The sequence below is a fragment of the Mirounga angustirostris genome, unplaced genomic scaffold (genome assembly GCF_029215605.1).
Source record: "Mirounga angustirostris isolate CCGP_5_RB_7025 unplaced genomic scaffold, mMirAng1.0.hap1 SCAF_10, whole genome shotgun sequence".
Lineage (NCBI taxonomy): Eukaryota > Metazoa > Chordata > Mammalia > Carnivora > Phocidae > Mirounga > Mirounga angustirostris.
Window position 1 is genome coordinate 107,208,868 of NW_026991718.1, and position 15,485 is coordinate 107,224,352.

The following is a 15,485-nucleotide window of genomic DNA, read 5'->3' on the forward strand; positions in this document are numbered from 1 at the left end:
TTCTCAAGAGTCTAAATTTACTCACTTCCTCATCTCCACCAACTCAATCACTTCAGCATATAACTTCTGGAAACTCTGCCATCCTTTGTTTGCTTTTCAGGGAGCCACTCTCCTGATTGCCTTCCCATCTCTTTGCCTTTGTTCCTTCCTGCCTGCTCTGTGGCTCATCTTCCAATCCCAACTGGACTTCCTCCATGCTTAGCCCAAGGCTCTCTCTTCTTTCCTCCTCTGAGACGTTAATCACCACCTAGAAATTTCTCTCTAGCCAAATCCTCCAACCTTCACTGCTTTCCAGGCTTCAAGCATAATGGCTTTCCTTCAGGTTCTCCAATAAGCCCTACTTCCTCCTACTGCACTTGTCCTTCCCTCACCTAGATAACTCCTAAAAAATGGAAGAGGAGGGAACACGTCCCAATTTACTCTAAGTCCACGTATCAGCCTGACACCAAAACAAGACAAAGACATCACAAAAAACTAGAGACTGATATTATGAATATAGACACAAAAATCCTTGACAGAAAACAAGCAAACCAAACCCATCAAAATATAAGAAGGATTATACTCCATGACAAGTGGAACTTATTCTAGGAATTCAAAGTTGTTTTAACATCTGAAAATCAATGTAATATACTATAGTAGAATAAAGGACAAAAACCACAACACACACAGACACACAGAGCATTTGATAAAGTCAAACACTCATGATCAAAATACCCAACAAACTAGAAATATAAAGGAACTTCCTCAATCTGATAAATTTTTTTCAAAAAATGCATAGCTAGCATCATACTTCGTGGTAAAAGACTAAATGTTTTCCCCCTAAAATCAGGAACAAGGTAATGATGTCTGCTCTGATCACTTCCATTCAACATTATACTTGAGGTTTTAGCCGCACAATTAGGCAAGAAAATGGAGTAGAAGTCTTCCATAAAGATTTTCATAAAAGAGAGAAGTAAAACTATAGAAAATCCCAAGGAATCCTCTTTAAAAACTAGTAGAACCACTAAACAAGTTAAACAAGATTGCTGGATACAAGATCAATATAGTAAAAGTACATGCAAATGATTTTACACTAGCAATAAAGATGTGTCAAATATTGTGTAAATATTTATATACTCTAGCAATAAACAATCCTAAAATTAAGAATATAATTCCATTTACAATAGTATCAAAAAGAATACAATACTTAGGAATATAATTAATAAAAATGTGTAAGGCATGTACAATGAAAACTAAAAAAAAAAAAAAAAATGTTGAAAGAGGGGTGCCTGGCTGGTTCAGCTGGTAGAGCATATGACTTTTGATCTTGTGGTTATAAATTTGAGTCTCACATTGGGTACAGAGAATACTTAAAAATAAAATCTTTAAAAAAATGTTGAAAGAAATTAAAAATCTAAACAAACGGAAAGACATCCTATATTCAGGGATTGGAAGACACTATTTTGAGACAGCAATATGGCTCAAATCGATCTACAGAGCAATGTAATTCTTAGCTGCATCTCAGTTGGCTTTTTTTTTTTTTCTTTTTGCAGACATTGACAAAAGTGTTTAAAAAATTCATACAGAAATGCAAGGGACCAGAATAGCCAAAACAATCTTGAAAAAGAACAAAGTTGGAGGATTCATACTTTTTTATTTCAAAACTTACTAAAAAGCCACAATAATCCAGACTGTGTAGTACTGGCCTAAGAATGGACATACAGATCAATGGAATAGAACTCAGAGTCCAGAAGTAAAACCTTACAGTTATGGTCAATTGATTTTCCACAGGGTGTCAAAACAATTTCACAGGAAAAGGAAAGGGCAGTCTTTTCAACACTGAGACAACTGGATATCCACATACAAAGTCACTGGCACTTTGGAAAACAGTTCGGTAGTTATTCAAAAGGTTAAACGGGGTTACTCTTTAACCTGGCAAATTCCACTCCTAGGCATATGCTCAAGAGAAATAAAAATACATGTCCACACAAACTTTACACAAATGTTCACAGCAGTTTTATCCATAATAAACAGTAAGTGGAAACAATCCAAATGTCCATCAACTGATGAATGGATGAATAAAATGTGGTCTATGCACACATGGAGTATTTTTCAGCTTTATAAAAAAATTAAATTCTAATACATTCCACAAGGACAAACTTTGAAAATACTATACTTAGTGATAAGAAGCTAGTGTTAAAAAACAAGACAACAGATCCAAAATGATGTCACTTGTCTAAATCCACAACCAATCAGGAATCGCCTGATCAGCACTAGTTAGGTAATCTGCCAGGTAGATCCTTGCCATCCCCTAAAGAGATGTAACGTTGCAATAACCAACCTGCTTCCTTGGCCTGGTATTACTTCCTTGTTTCTCCTCCCTTCTGCCTTTAAGTCTTTCATTTTGTTCAGCTCCTCAGAACTCCTTATTAACTGCTGCATTGGATACTGCCCAATTCGAATCGCTTCTTGCGCGAATTAACTTAGAATTTTAAATATGCCTTATCTTTTAGCCACATGTTGTATGATTCAGTTTATATCGAATTCCAAACTGGCAAATCTATAGACAGTAGACTAGTATTAGCCTAAGACTGAAAGGTCATGGTGAATGGAGACCGCTAATGGGTACAGGGTATTTCTTTAGGGTGATGAAAATGTTCTAAAGTTAGATTGTGGCGATGGCTGCACGATCCCGGGAATATATGAAAAGCCAGTGAATTTCACATTTTAAACAGGTGAATTTTATGGACTGTTAATTATATCTTTAAAAAGCTGTTTTTTAAAATAAATAATTATATAAAAATAAAAAGCTGATTTTTAAAAAAGGAGAAGAGGAACGGAAGAGCATCCGGTCACACTGCCTGCAAATTTAGGGCATTTCCCCAAAGAGGTGGCTGCGGAGGCCCTGTGTTGTTGGGGAGAAGGAGGCGGTGGGACGGGGAAATTGGAAGCGCGCCAGGAGAAGCCGCCGTAATTTCCCAATTATGAGAGAACGATCTGATGCGTTGCCCAGACCCCCTACCTGCTCCTAATTCCAGGTCACTCCTCAGTCCACGGAGACAACTGATGGAGAAAAATTGCAAAGTCCCCATTACACTCACCGACCCGCGAGAGGAGCGCACCGAAATCCGGAAGCGGAGGCGCCATATTTGTTGTGGGAAAAGCCGGTTTGAAAGGAAGTCACTGGAGCCACCTTTGCTGAGGGCAAACAAGGGCAGTGGAGTGTAGCCGCAGCCATCTTGACTGAGGGCATTCTCCCAGCCCGTGAAGTTCTGCGCACTTGACAGTTTGGGCAATTTCTAAAGGCTTATTGATAAATGCTCTTGGTGGACGCGAAAGGGAACAGGAAAAAACATTTAAATTAAAAAAATTTAAATGTCTACGTTTTAAAAAACATAAAGAGTAGAGAGAAATTATCAAAGACAATGAAAATATTTTAGTATGTTGCATGTAACTTAGCTGTACACAGCTGCTGGAATTGCAGGACCACCGAAAGGACACTGAAGGTTATCGTCCCATTTCGGCATCTTCTTGAAAGAGTCCTTTACATTCACATCCTCCTACAGATGCCTATCTTAGGATAGTACCCCATAAATTAGGGAGTCCTTCACTTGCGATGAATATTTTAAATAATGCTAGCTGAGGTTTGGTCAACCATATGCCAAATTTGAAGGCAAATTTAAAGATAAAATCAGAAGTAAAAACATATTCAGACAAACGTAAAACAGCAACTGTAAATTTCATTTTCTCTTCCAGCGTTGGTAATCAAAGTGTATAGATTCACTTTTCACCTTTTTTGGTGTAATGAATCTCACAAAAACATTCTTCTAAAGTAACATAGAGGGGCACCTGGGTGGCTCAGATAGTTAAGCACGTGCCTTCTGCTGGGTTTGTGATCCCAGGGTCCTAGAATAGAGCCCCGCATGGGGCTCCCTGCTCAGCGGGGAGCCTGCTTCTCCCTCTCCCTCTACTGCTCCCCCTGCTTGTGTGCTCTCTCTCTCTGTCAAATAAATTTTAAAAATCTTAAAAATAAATAAATAAATAAAATAAAGTAACATAGATTGTGACAAAGCCTGGAATAATACTAAATTACTTTCCTGTTTGTTTCATAAAATGACTAACTCAAATATAATTGAATGAACTTAATTATCTGGATTATTATATAAGCATTAAAAATGATAGAAGATAGAGCAAAAGAAAATCCCAGATCATGCATCGCATTCTCAGTTTTCATGGTTTTGTTTTGTTTTGTTTTGTCTCCTTTAATCTCCATTTCTCAATCTTTGTATTTCTTGGTGTTGACATTTTTAAATGTCAGTTATTTTGTAGAATGTCCTTCAGTTGGAGTTTGTCTGATGCTTCTACCTGGTTTTCAATGGCACTGAACACTGTTGATCACTCCCTCCCCCTGGAAAACTCTTGTCCTGGGATTTCCCTGATACTACCTTCTTCTGATTTTTCTTTCTTCTCTCAAAAAATCCATCTAAATCTCCTTTACAAGCGTTTCTTTCTCTTCATTGTGGGCCTTTCTCAGGAGTCTGTCTTGAACCTTCTCTTCTCCCATTTATGCAGATGATTCCCAAACCACTAAGCTTAGTCTCCTGTGAGTCAAATCAATGTATCCTCCAGCCACCTTTAACTCAACCTTCCCCCACCTCTCAATCAAATTACTCCTACCCCAGTGTCTCCTGTCTCAGTTGAGCTGGACTATTCAGTTGCCAAAGCCAGAAACTTTTCCTACCCCTTTGTCAGCTTGTCCTGTACCCATCCATAATCAAATCCTCTCCTGCTGATTCTTTCTCTTTAAGATATCTTGACTATTTCTTCATTCTCTCCATCCTCACAGCAACTTTCTGGGTACAGCTAACCATTAGCTGCCACCTGGGTGACAACAGCTTCCAACTCTCTGGCAGCCAGTTGTTTTTTTGTTTTGTTTTGTTTTGTTTTTTAGATTTTATTTGAGAGAAAGAATGAGAGAGAGAGAGAGCACATGAGAGGGGGGAGGGTCAGAGGGAGAAGCAGACTCCCTGCCGAGCAGGGAGCCCGATGCAGGGCTCCATCCAGGGACTCCAGGATCATGACCTGAGCCGAAGGCAGTCGCTTAACCAACTGAGCAACCCAGGCGCCCCTTGTTTTGTTTTTTAATGAAGACTGAACATACCCCTTCCTAACCCTCAGGCTAAATCTCAAACTTCTTTTTTTTTTTTTTAAAGATTTTATTTATTTATTTGAGAGAGAGAGAATGAGAGAGAGCACATGAGAGGGGGGAGGGTCAGAGGGAGAAGCAGACTCCCTGCCAAGCAGGGAGCCCGATGCGGGACTCGATCCAGGGACTCCAGGATCATGACCTGAGCCGAAGGCAGTCGCTTAACCAACTGAGCCACCCAGGCGCCCCTAAATCTCAAACTTCTTAACTAGACTTAGAGGACCCCTATGCCTTATCTCTCATCACTGTCCCCAACCCTCCACCATTACTTTCTTTTCCTTAAACACACCATGCTTGCTCTCTTTTGCCTCTGAGTTTTTTACCTATACGATTCCCTTCCTTAGGGACACTCTTCTTTGGTCTTTCTCATCCTTCAGATGTCAGCTTTAAGGAATTCTTCCAGGAAACCTCTGACTTTTCAAATTCGAGGTAGTTGTCCTTCCAGGAATCCCCACGTTCCTCCATTTACCCTGATTAACTTCCTTTGCCCTTTGTGTTCCTCCCACTAACTGTAACTCCTTTGAGGACAAGGACCATGTCTATCTCATACTTACTTGTAGTCCAGAACCCAGCCCATTGACTCACACACAAAAGTAAGTGCTCAGAAAGCGTTTTTAAAAATTTTTTTTTTAGTTTTGAAAAGGTTTATTTAATTATGTAATCTCTACTCCCAATGTGGGGTTTGTACTCAAAACCCCGAGATCAGGAGTTGCATGCTCTTCCGACAGAGCCAGCATTTTTATATGCATGAATGGATAAGTCTCTTCCCAGTGTCCCCCATCCCCCACTGCCATCCAACTCAACCATCCAAGAAGTCTCAAAAACACAACTTCTTTGGGCCCCTGCGTGGCTCAGTCGGTTAAGCGGCTGGCTCTTGATTTCAGCTCAGGTCATGATCTCAGGGTCATGGGATTGAGCTGGGTATAGGACTCTGTGTTGGCAGGGGGGGCTATGGGGGTGTGGGAGTCTGCTTGAGAGTCTCTCTCTCCCTCTCCCTCTGCCCCTCTTCCTGCTTGCCCTCACATGTGTTCTCTCTCTCAAATAAATAAATAAATAAATAAATAAATAAATAAATAAATAAAATCTTTAAAAAAAACAACAAAACTTCTTCCTGACCTGTTAATCAGTGAAACAAACCTTGAAACCTTTTGTCATTGTCACCCTTTCCTTGAAAAGCAAGTTTGTTTGCTTATAAACTACTTATGTACTCTCCTGTGGCCTTTCCATGAGAGGTTTTATCTTTCTCATGGACTTCCTGGAGCAAATTTCTGAAGTCTCACGTGACTTTTCTTTGCCACATAGCATGCCTCTGACCATCCTTTCTTACCACTTTCAATCGGCACAAGAGATGAAAACTAATTGAAGTCATCATCAAAACAAAATAGGGACTTTAAATCTAGAAACAGCAAAATAGAGATTTTATTGCATTCCAAAAGTAAGGTATAAACTACTTTTGTTCCCCTGCTGTTTTGCCATTGATTATACAATGGCTGTAAAAATGGGGCCATGTCACAATCTTATGAAACCTTTATAGCTCATGGTTGATTTTTCTGCCATCCGCTAGGCTAGCTGCTGCCAAATATCTTTCAGCAGAAAGAAGTCACTTTAGGTGAAAGACCAAAATAGCACTTTCAAAGTGGGATGATGTTGTTTGCAGTTACTTTATCTGTCTTTGTCATTCTGAACCTTGATCTAATTAATTACTCACCCATCTGGGGATTTAGCTTTAAAAAAAAAAGAAAGAAAACCTTACAAAAGTTCAAGGGTTAAGTAACTGATGAGTCTCAAGGCATCTTATTGCTTTTCATTCATACAATATTAAAAAACCATAATTAAGCAGTAAGTTGGTAACCAAGAAAAAAAAAATATCAGATAGACTGTAAGGCCCCAGACTAGACTGGAAGATCCACGAAAGTGAGGGTGTGGGTTTTATTTGCCAGTGGATACCCAGCACTTGGACAGTGTATATTTATAATGAACATAAGCTTGGACCTTAATTTCTAAGGTCAGTACTAGCACAATGGTAAAGACTTTAAAAATATTGCTGGATGGACATTCCATGACACTAGGACAAAGCATCCATTTCCTGGCACCCCACACCAGTGAGGGCTTAACAAATGACATATAACTTCATGATAGGGACAGACGCATCTGAGCTATAATCCAGAGCCACTCTGGACTACGTACACTCAGAGGTGAAGAAACATGTGCCCTTAGCTTAGAGTCAGGAGGCTGGGCTTCAATCTTAGCTCTCTCATTAACCAATTATGTGGTTGTAGTCACTTACTCTCTATGAGCCTTAATTTTCTTATCTGTACAAAGGGAACAATAAATGCCTTCCAGGACTACTTAAAAAAAAACAACAACAACAACTGCTTGATGGAGTAATTGACAGACTGATGGCCAGCAATTCTAAATTCACTTTCCTCCCAAATTAATGATTTGAAGAATGCCAGGTATAACGAAAGTATTACGTCAGCAGAAAACAAATGCAGCTTGTAGAGGCTGTAGATTTAAAAATTGATGATGCTTATGAATAATAAAGAAATAATTTGATTCTTTTTTTTTAAAGATGTATTTATTTATTTGAGAGAGAGCACATGGGGGGAAGGACAGAGGGAGAGGGGCAGAGAGAATCCTCAAGCAGACTCCCCGCTGAGCACAGAGCCTGATGTGGGGCTTGATCCCAAGACCCTGAGATCACGACCTGAGCTGAAATCAAGAGTCAGGCACTCAGCCAACTCAACCACCCAGGTGCCCCAAAATGATTTGATTCTTATACATTTATTGGGATGTGATGTCTGAGGTCTTAGTAGTTACTGCAAAGCTTAGAAATCATCAGATACAATATGGTGATGAAGATTTTTGTGTGTTTATGTTCTGTCCACCTCCAAGAATTATTGAAGGAAGTGAATGAGCATTTTACTTGGGGACTTTAAACAATATGTAACATGCCATTTATGATGGCTGCATAATAGATTACCCCAAAACTTTGAGGTTTCAAATAACAATTGTCATTTATTATCTCTTATGGCTGTGCTTCAGCTATTGTTTTAGCTAGATGGTTCTGGCTCAGCGTCTCTCATGAGGACACCGGCTGATGGCAGGTAAGGCTGCAATCTTCTGAAGGCTTAACTGGAGTTGAAGACTCTACCTTCCTGCCGGTTCCCTCATGACTAGCAAGCTTGTGTTGACTCTGGGTGGGAGGCCTCAGCTCCTCTCCATACTGGCCTTTCCATAGGACTGTCTGAGGCCCAGGACACTCCATATACGTGTCCTTACAGCAAGGTGCTGCATTGCTCAGAGCAGGGACAGCAAACTCTTTCTGTCAAGGACCAGATAGTCAATATTTTAAGCCTGTGGGCCACCTCCAGTCTCTGTTACATATTCTTCTTCTTTAAAAAAAAAAAAATTTTAAAAATAGGAAAACCAATCTTAGTTCACAGGCATACCAAACAATCAGCAGGCTGGGTTTTGCCCATTAGCCTGAATTCTAGTCCTTCCCCTAGAGTAAGCAATCCATGAGACCAAGATGGAAGCTGCCATATCTTTAAAGACCTAGCCTGCCAAGTCACACGCTATCCCCTCTATTGTATTCTTTTGGTCAGTTAGGGCTTGATTCATTGCGGGAGAGGACTATACAAGGGTTTGAAGACTATGCCAAAGGCAAGGATCATCAGAGGCCATCCTGGTGGCTGACTGCTACACAGTGCCTTTAAAAATAGTATGTCTGAGGAGCATACCGATTAACACGATAGACCACACAGAGAATTGTCCTTACCATAAAATATAAAATATTCTGCTCCTAATTGCTTGGTGTTCTTCTAAATTATTCCCTGAAAGGTCTAGAAAATATTAAAGAATATAAATAACTAGATTATGAGACTATCTTTTTATCTTCAAAAATCTTACAACTCCGAACGACATTATTTTTACATAGTGGACGTTAAATACATGTTTGTTGAATATATATATTAGTATCAATAAGGCCTCAAAATAGGCCTTCTTTTTTAATTGATCCAATTATTTGGCACTCTGTAAGTCAAATATAAAAGATTATTTAATTATCTAGTTGTGCTGACTTTGTATAGACACAGCATGCGTCTACTGAGAAAAAAGAGGAGTAGGAAAAAGCATGAGTAGTAAGATGTTTATAGAAATACCTCACTGTCGAAGATATAGCAATCACTCAATTTTTTTCTTTTTAAACATCCACTTGTCTTTTTGGCAAATACCTTTGAGTGATGTTCTCAAAGGTAGTATCTCAATGCCCAGACGTGAGCAAGTATGCAGAGGACTAGATGGAACATGCCAAGAACTACTGCCTTCAGCTGGCTTTGTTGGTAATTTTGAGGCTCCACACAATTTTGCTCTCATGATCTTTGACAATGACCTTCTGAAATGAGGTCATTGAAGGTAAAGCCAGCTTCTTACACTCCGTGCTGGTTAAAGCGCAGGTTCAACTTCATCGAACACCAAATTATGGACTTCTACCCCCGACTCACTCCACACCATGACCTATAAAAAGCCTGTGGGTGCCATGAAGAGGCCTGTGCAGATTGTGGGGTGTCTTTACTCCTGCATTTCTTGTCTTTAGCTGAAGGTAGCATTTCCCCTCAACACCTAAAAGCATTTCAGTCTTTGAACCTCTCCAGTAAAAAGTAAAATACCCTCACACTAATGAATCACAAAGTTTAATGTATGTTCCAAAAGTTCTCTTGAACTGTGCAAGTCTTTGTTTTCCAGTCCTGGTAAGTGTATTTCTAAGTGCTGGTCCCAGAGAAGGTCTTCCTACGCATTGTACATACCCCAGGAGGCGTAAGGAAAAGAGCAAGGATTTGACTGCACAAAAATGTGAAAAGCTGCCTTAAACACATTCTGGAGCCACAGACAAATCAGATAAGGAGCTAATGCCCATCTTGTGTAAAGAGGGGGCTCCAGGGGACCTGCTTGGGGAGGATGTCCACGATTAGTTGTTAGATAGGGCAAGGAAAGTTCTAAGGTGGTTGCATGAATGTGCATAGAAAAATTGTGGTCAATATACAGTGGCTATCTCTAGAAAGTAGGACTGGATGGGGCTGGGTGAAGAGTGGACACTATCATTTTTTACTTTATAAACCTCTACATTGTTTGGATTTTTTTTTTTACAACAAGTACATATTACTTTTGTAATTCAAACAGTTATAATATGCTAACGATAGCTAAGTTTGGTAGAGCACTCTAGACTGTCCTAAGGGCATTAATGACACAGATGTGTTCATGTAATCTTCAGAACAAAGCTGTGAGTAAGGTACTATTTTTATGTCTGTTTCACAGATGAGGAAACAGAGACACAGAGAATGCAGGTAACCTGTGACAGAGCTCGTAAATGGCTGGCTAAGATTAAATATTATTAAAATATATAAACTGCAAAGAATATGATTATCCTTAAAGGAATCAGTGGTACTATTCCTAGCTTCTGAACATAATTTAAAAATAATTTATAATTTATAAAAGGATTTAAATTTTAATTTAAAAAAATGACCCAGAGCACACTGAACTCATAAATTATTTTCTTTAAAAACATTATTAAAATAGAGCAGACACAACCTTCTGCTAGATATCTGTGACCTAAATCCTTTGTATGCTTTAGAAATATCCCTGTTGTGTGCTATAAAAACCCCATGTCAGGGTGCCTTATTGCTAAACTGGCTCATTTAAAGGCCAAGAGAGGGAAACATCACTAGCAAACGAGCATAGACAAGGAGAAATGTGTAATTACAAAGCTCAGATGCTCCAAACCGATTGATGTAGAAAATAAAAATGTGAAGACATCTCCCTTCCTTGGGCTTATTATCTTAAACTGGCTACATCCTTTGTTGTGGATAGCCAGACAGACTCGTTAGAGAGGCAGAGTGCTCACATCATGTCTGGGGACACTCCAAGAGTCAGCAGTTTCAGCTCCTGGGGTTCCTCATGTTCCTTTTCTATAAAGAGGAGGTAATAAAATCCACCTCCCCTCAGTACCTGAAGGCAGCGTGTGAAACATGCTCTCCCTTTGCTATCAAAGTGATGGGAAAAGCACTGACCTACTGTTTTTTACTGATAATATTGAGTTCTAAATACCCATTAACAGTAAGTCCTTGGAGTGAACCGAAATCCACTCACCTTCGAGAAAGACAATGAGTCAGATGTTTCTGAAGTTCCAAAAGGCAGAGCCAACCTCTCAAAAGGGCAAGGTAGGAGAGGTTACGTAGTCCATCATTTGAAGAGCACAAGTTAGAACATCCTGTCCCAAAACATCTTTGGTCACACTAGGTACTTGAAGTTCCACCATTAGAAATTCATTCCTTTGAATGATTAGCGTCCTCCTGCAGAATGAAAATATCTTCACATCAGCTTTCCACTGCCCAAGTTCAAAGTTGATTCACTGGAAGTAATGCTTAGAAGGTCCATCAGTCCTCAAGTCAGGAGGTGGGAGGGGTCTGCCCAGGAGAGAGACACAAAAAGATGTTAAAGTAAACTGCAAAGAATTTGATTATTCTAAGAGGAATCAGAGTTACTGTTCCCAGCTTTGAACCAGCCCTAGGATTCCAAGAGCTCTAGTCTTTCCCAGGTCAGTATGTCCCACATAAATAAGGTCAGGCTGGTCATGTATTTTCCAACTGCACAAATACCTCAAACTTTGGCTGGGTTTCCTGCGAAGTCACCTCCCTCCCTACCTGGGAATAGCAGTTTTCCAGCATAGCCAGACTTGGTGACTCACTGGCATATTCTCTCTCCTGCTTTGAGGCCCCATAGACACACAGAGCTGGGCTCTGGCAGTGCCTAGATGCAAACGTATCTTTCCAAGCTGGACCCCTGAACCCCAGAAGATTGGCTTGTTTTTGTTTTTGTTTTTGCTTTTATATGATATTGTCATCATAGATTTTCTAATCCTTTCCATGGAGAATGAGTCCGTATTCTGCTCTGATTAAGGCTCTCAAGGTCCTAAACAGGAATACCTTGTCCCCTCTGCAAAAGGAACTCACTCCATTCACATTCTTTCTCTTAGCACAGAACCTACCATCCCCTGAGCACCAGAAACACTAAACCAAGGGTCATTCCCACCAGCCCTGGCTGTGAAGAGGTTTTCAGAACAGAAAACTATTATTGTATATTTAATCTGAAGACTGAATGGAACTGGGGGGAGGGGGGACGCAGCAGGCAAGGAAGAAGGAACTAGCAAATTGCAAATGTTGACATGTCTGCTGCCCCTACAATCCATCAAGAGACAGACACACCCCCTGTACCAACCCCTTCAGAGAACCATATCAAAGATTAACACCATTAGGAAGCGTTCAGACTTTGAGCTCTAAGCAAGGGCTTATTCACTCAACCATGGAACAAAATGCCATGAGAACAAGCTCTGAATGAAGGTGATAAGATAAACTTAACCGCTAGCCCTCTCCTAGCAGCTGTCCCTAATGTTTCTCTCGGGACCTTTGGAAATTCTCTGCCTCTCTGCATGTCTGACATTGCTTACCTGTGTTACTTGACAAACTGAACGAGTTGGTTCATAATATTTTTCATATAAATTCAATTGCTTCTTGCTGACCATGCTTCATTTCCTCCCTCCTCCTGGATCTGGAGGAAAAAAGTTCCCAGGATGATAGAGTCGAATTAGGAGGAACTCTTTTCCCCAAGAAGACAATAAAGAGTCAAATAACTCCGCTCTCAAGGACTGCCAGGGAAAAGTCCCTCGTGGGGCACAAGGGCTCCTTTGTAAGTTCACCCTCACCAACTGCACTCACTCAGCAGGCTCTGGTCTTTCTGGGCATTTCTCTGGTCAGTGCAGGTTCCTTCCCTCCACCATGATTATTTTAAATTTCTTTCCTTTCCCTCTGGGCTGCTCACTTGCTTCCTAATGCTATTAAACATCCGACCCCATCCAGACCCTCTTTCTGTCCATTTAACACAGAAGTTGCTGATGGTCCCTTTTTGTCTTTCTCTGCCCTCTTCTCTGTCCTGGCCTGTTCACACGACACTCAAACTATTGATCTTCTCTGCTCCTTCCCTTCCCTCCTCTTCCCTCCCCTTCCTTTCTCTAACCAATTGCTCCCTCTCCACTGGTTCTTTATATCTATATCTATATCTATATCTATATCTATATCTATATCTATATCTATATAGCCATTCCTTTACCTGTAACACACATAATATATATGATGCATGCTGCAAATATTTCCTCCAGGTTGTCATTTGTCTTTTAACTTTGTTTCTGATGTTTTTTTTTTGTTTGCCTCCTTATTGTGTTTTTTTGGCATGCAAAGGTTTCTAAATGATAACATTTATCAATCTTTTCTTTTATTGCATCTGGATTTTGCGTTAAAAATACTTTTCCCTTACTAACTACATAAATACAGACAGACAGACATGCATACATACATACAAAGGGACGTCGGGCTGGCTCAGTCAGAAGAACGTGGAATTCTTGATCTCGGGGTTGTGAGTTCAAGCTCCACATTGGGTGTAGAGATTACCAAAAAACCCACCAAAAATAAAACCTTGCCCCACCCTTAAGATATCAAGGAATTCATGCATGTTTTCTTCTAGAATTGTATGGTTTCGTTTTTACGGGCAGGGAGCCCGATGCGGGGCTCGATCCCAGGACCCTGGGATCATGACCTGAGCCGAAGGCAGACACTTAACTGACTGAGCCACCCAGGTGTCCCTCCAATCTGGTTTTTACCCTTATCATTCCATCAAAACATTTTGAGCTTGAATCATCACCATGGCACTGGATTCCACTGGCAGATTTTGGGCCTCATCTTCTTTGTTCCCTCAGCAGCTTTTGACATTGTCGAACACTCCTCGAAATGCTGTCCTGATTGGCCTGCAAGTCTCCACCATCTCCTGCTTTTCCTCCTTCTTCCTTAGCCAGTCTGGCCCCACTTCCTTCATGGGTTCCTGCTGTTCTACCTGGCCACCCAGCCCTGGTGGTTCTCCCGCTCACTCCCCACACATACACGCCACCAGGCGGTCTCATCCCTGCCTCCCAGCCTGCAGTTTCAGTTCGAACCAACCCAAGGTAACTCACCCCTCTCTTCCACCCAGTTCCTGCTTCTAAGTGATTCTAGATGACATTTACACTTGGGTATTTCAAAGGCATCGTAAAATCAGCATGTTCAAAACCGGACTCAAGAAAGACCCATTTCATGTTACCCTCTTCCCCAAATCTGGTTTGTCTTCTTCCCATCTCACTGAATAATATCATCATCCATGGTGACAAAACCCAAAAACCCAACTGTCCTCCTTGCCATCTCTTCCCTACATCCCAGACCCAAGCCATCGCTAAGTCCTCCAGAAGACTCCTCCTATCAGTCTATTTTTCCCCACAACACACCCTCATCCAGGCTAGTCTCAACTCACAGCTGCATTCCTGCTTGGCCACCAAACTGGTCTCCCTGCTTCCTACTCTTTCCTCACCCCTACATTTCACTCTTCGCTTGGCAGCCAGAAAGATCTGTTTGAAATCAAATCATTTCACTTGCTTCCTGTTGCTCTTCTAATAAGCCAAAGTTGTAATGTGGTCTACAGGAGCCTCTGTGGTCTGGTGCCTGCTTACCTCTCCCTTCTCCTCTTACACCACCTTCCCTTTGCTAGGCTCCATCTCCACCTCCCCTCCTCAGCCCAGCCCCTGCCATGGTCTTCCTAACAAGGACCAACGCCCCCATTATTTCCTCTCTGGGTACCATATATCTCCCCTTGGAAATGTTTTCATCACAGTTAGCGTTTGATGTTTACATGGGAGACGTATTTTTAATATCTATGAGGACAAGACCCCATCAGTCATTTGCTTCATTATTACCCCAATATCTACCTCTCATCCTGACAATGGTAAACAAACAAATAAACTTAAATCAGCTCCTACTTCTTTCACAGTCCTTGTTTTCTTTTTTTAAAACTTTTAGATAAGTACGATTTTGTTTTTCAAGATGTTTTTATGAAACATGGGATGATGGCTTAGGGTGGAGTCTGATATTATGACCAGAATACTGAGGATCAGGAAACTCTAGTTCTAATGCCAGTCTTATAAACTGCAGTGGTAAATTCAGGAAAAGAGTTTAAATACTGCATACTTCCCCAAAACATGCTAAATATGGCTGCCTCACTTCTATTTTCATTATGTTAATTGCTTTCATATTCTTCTCTTCCCCTAGATTGTCAAATTCTTGATGGAATACCCTATGTCATAGTGATTTTTGTTTCTCCATGGTGTCCATCACTTCAGAAAGTGATCAAAGTTGAATAAATGAATTAATAAATGTGTAACATATGA

The 15,485-nt window shown here is 40.7% G+C and overlaps 1 protein-coding gene across 3 annotated transcripts in view; it reads right to left on the bottom strand.

Annotated features, from left to right (window-relative positions):
- The window catches only part of SHLD1 (shieldin complex subunit 1), an 88,955-nt gene extending 77,302 nt beyond the window's left edge, over positions 1-11,653 (bottom strand). The window contains exon 1 of one of the 3 annotated variants that reach the window (XM_064572848.1): positions 11,333-11,653. The gene's annotated coding sequence lies outside the window, so the exon portion shown is untranslated. Of the gene's footprint in view, positions 1-3,001; positions 3,201-11,332 lie in introns of those variants that run through there. The other 2 variants (XM_064572845.1, XM_045885415.3) reach the window with 2 other exon arrangements.
- Between the last annotated feature and the right edge of the window lie 3,832 nt (positions 11,654-15,485).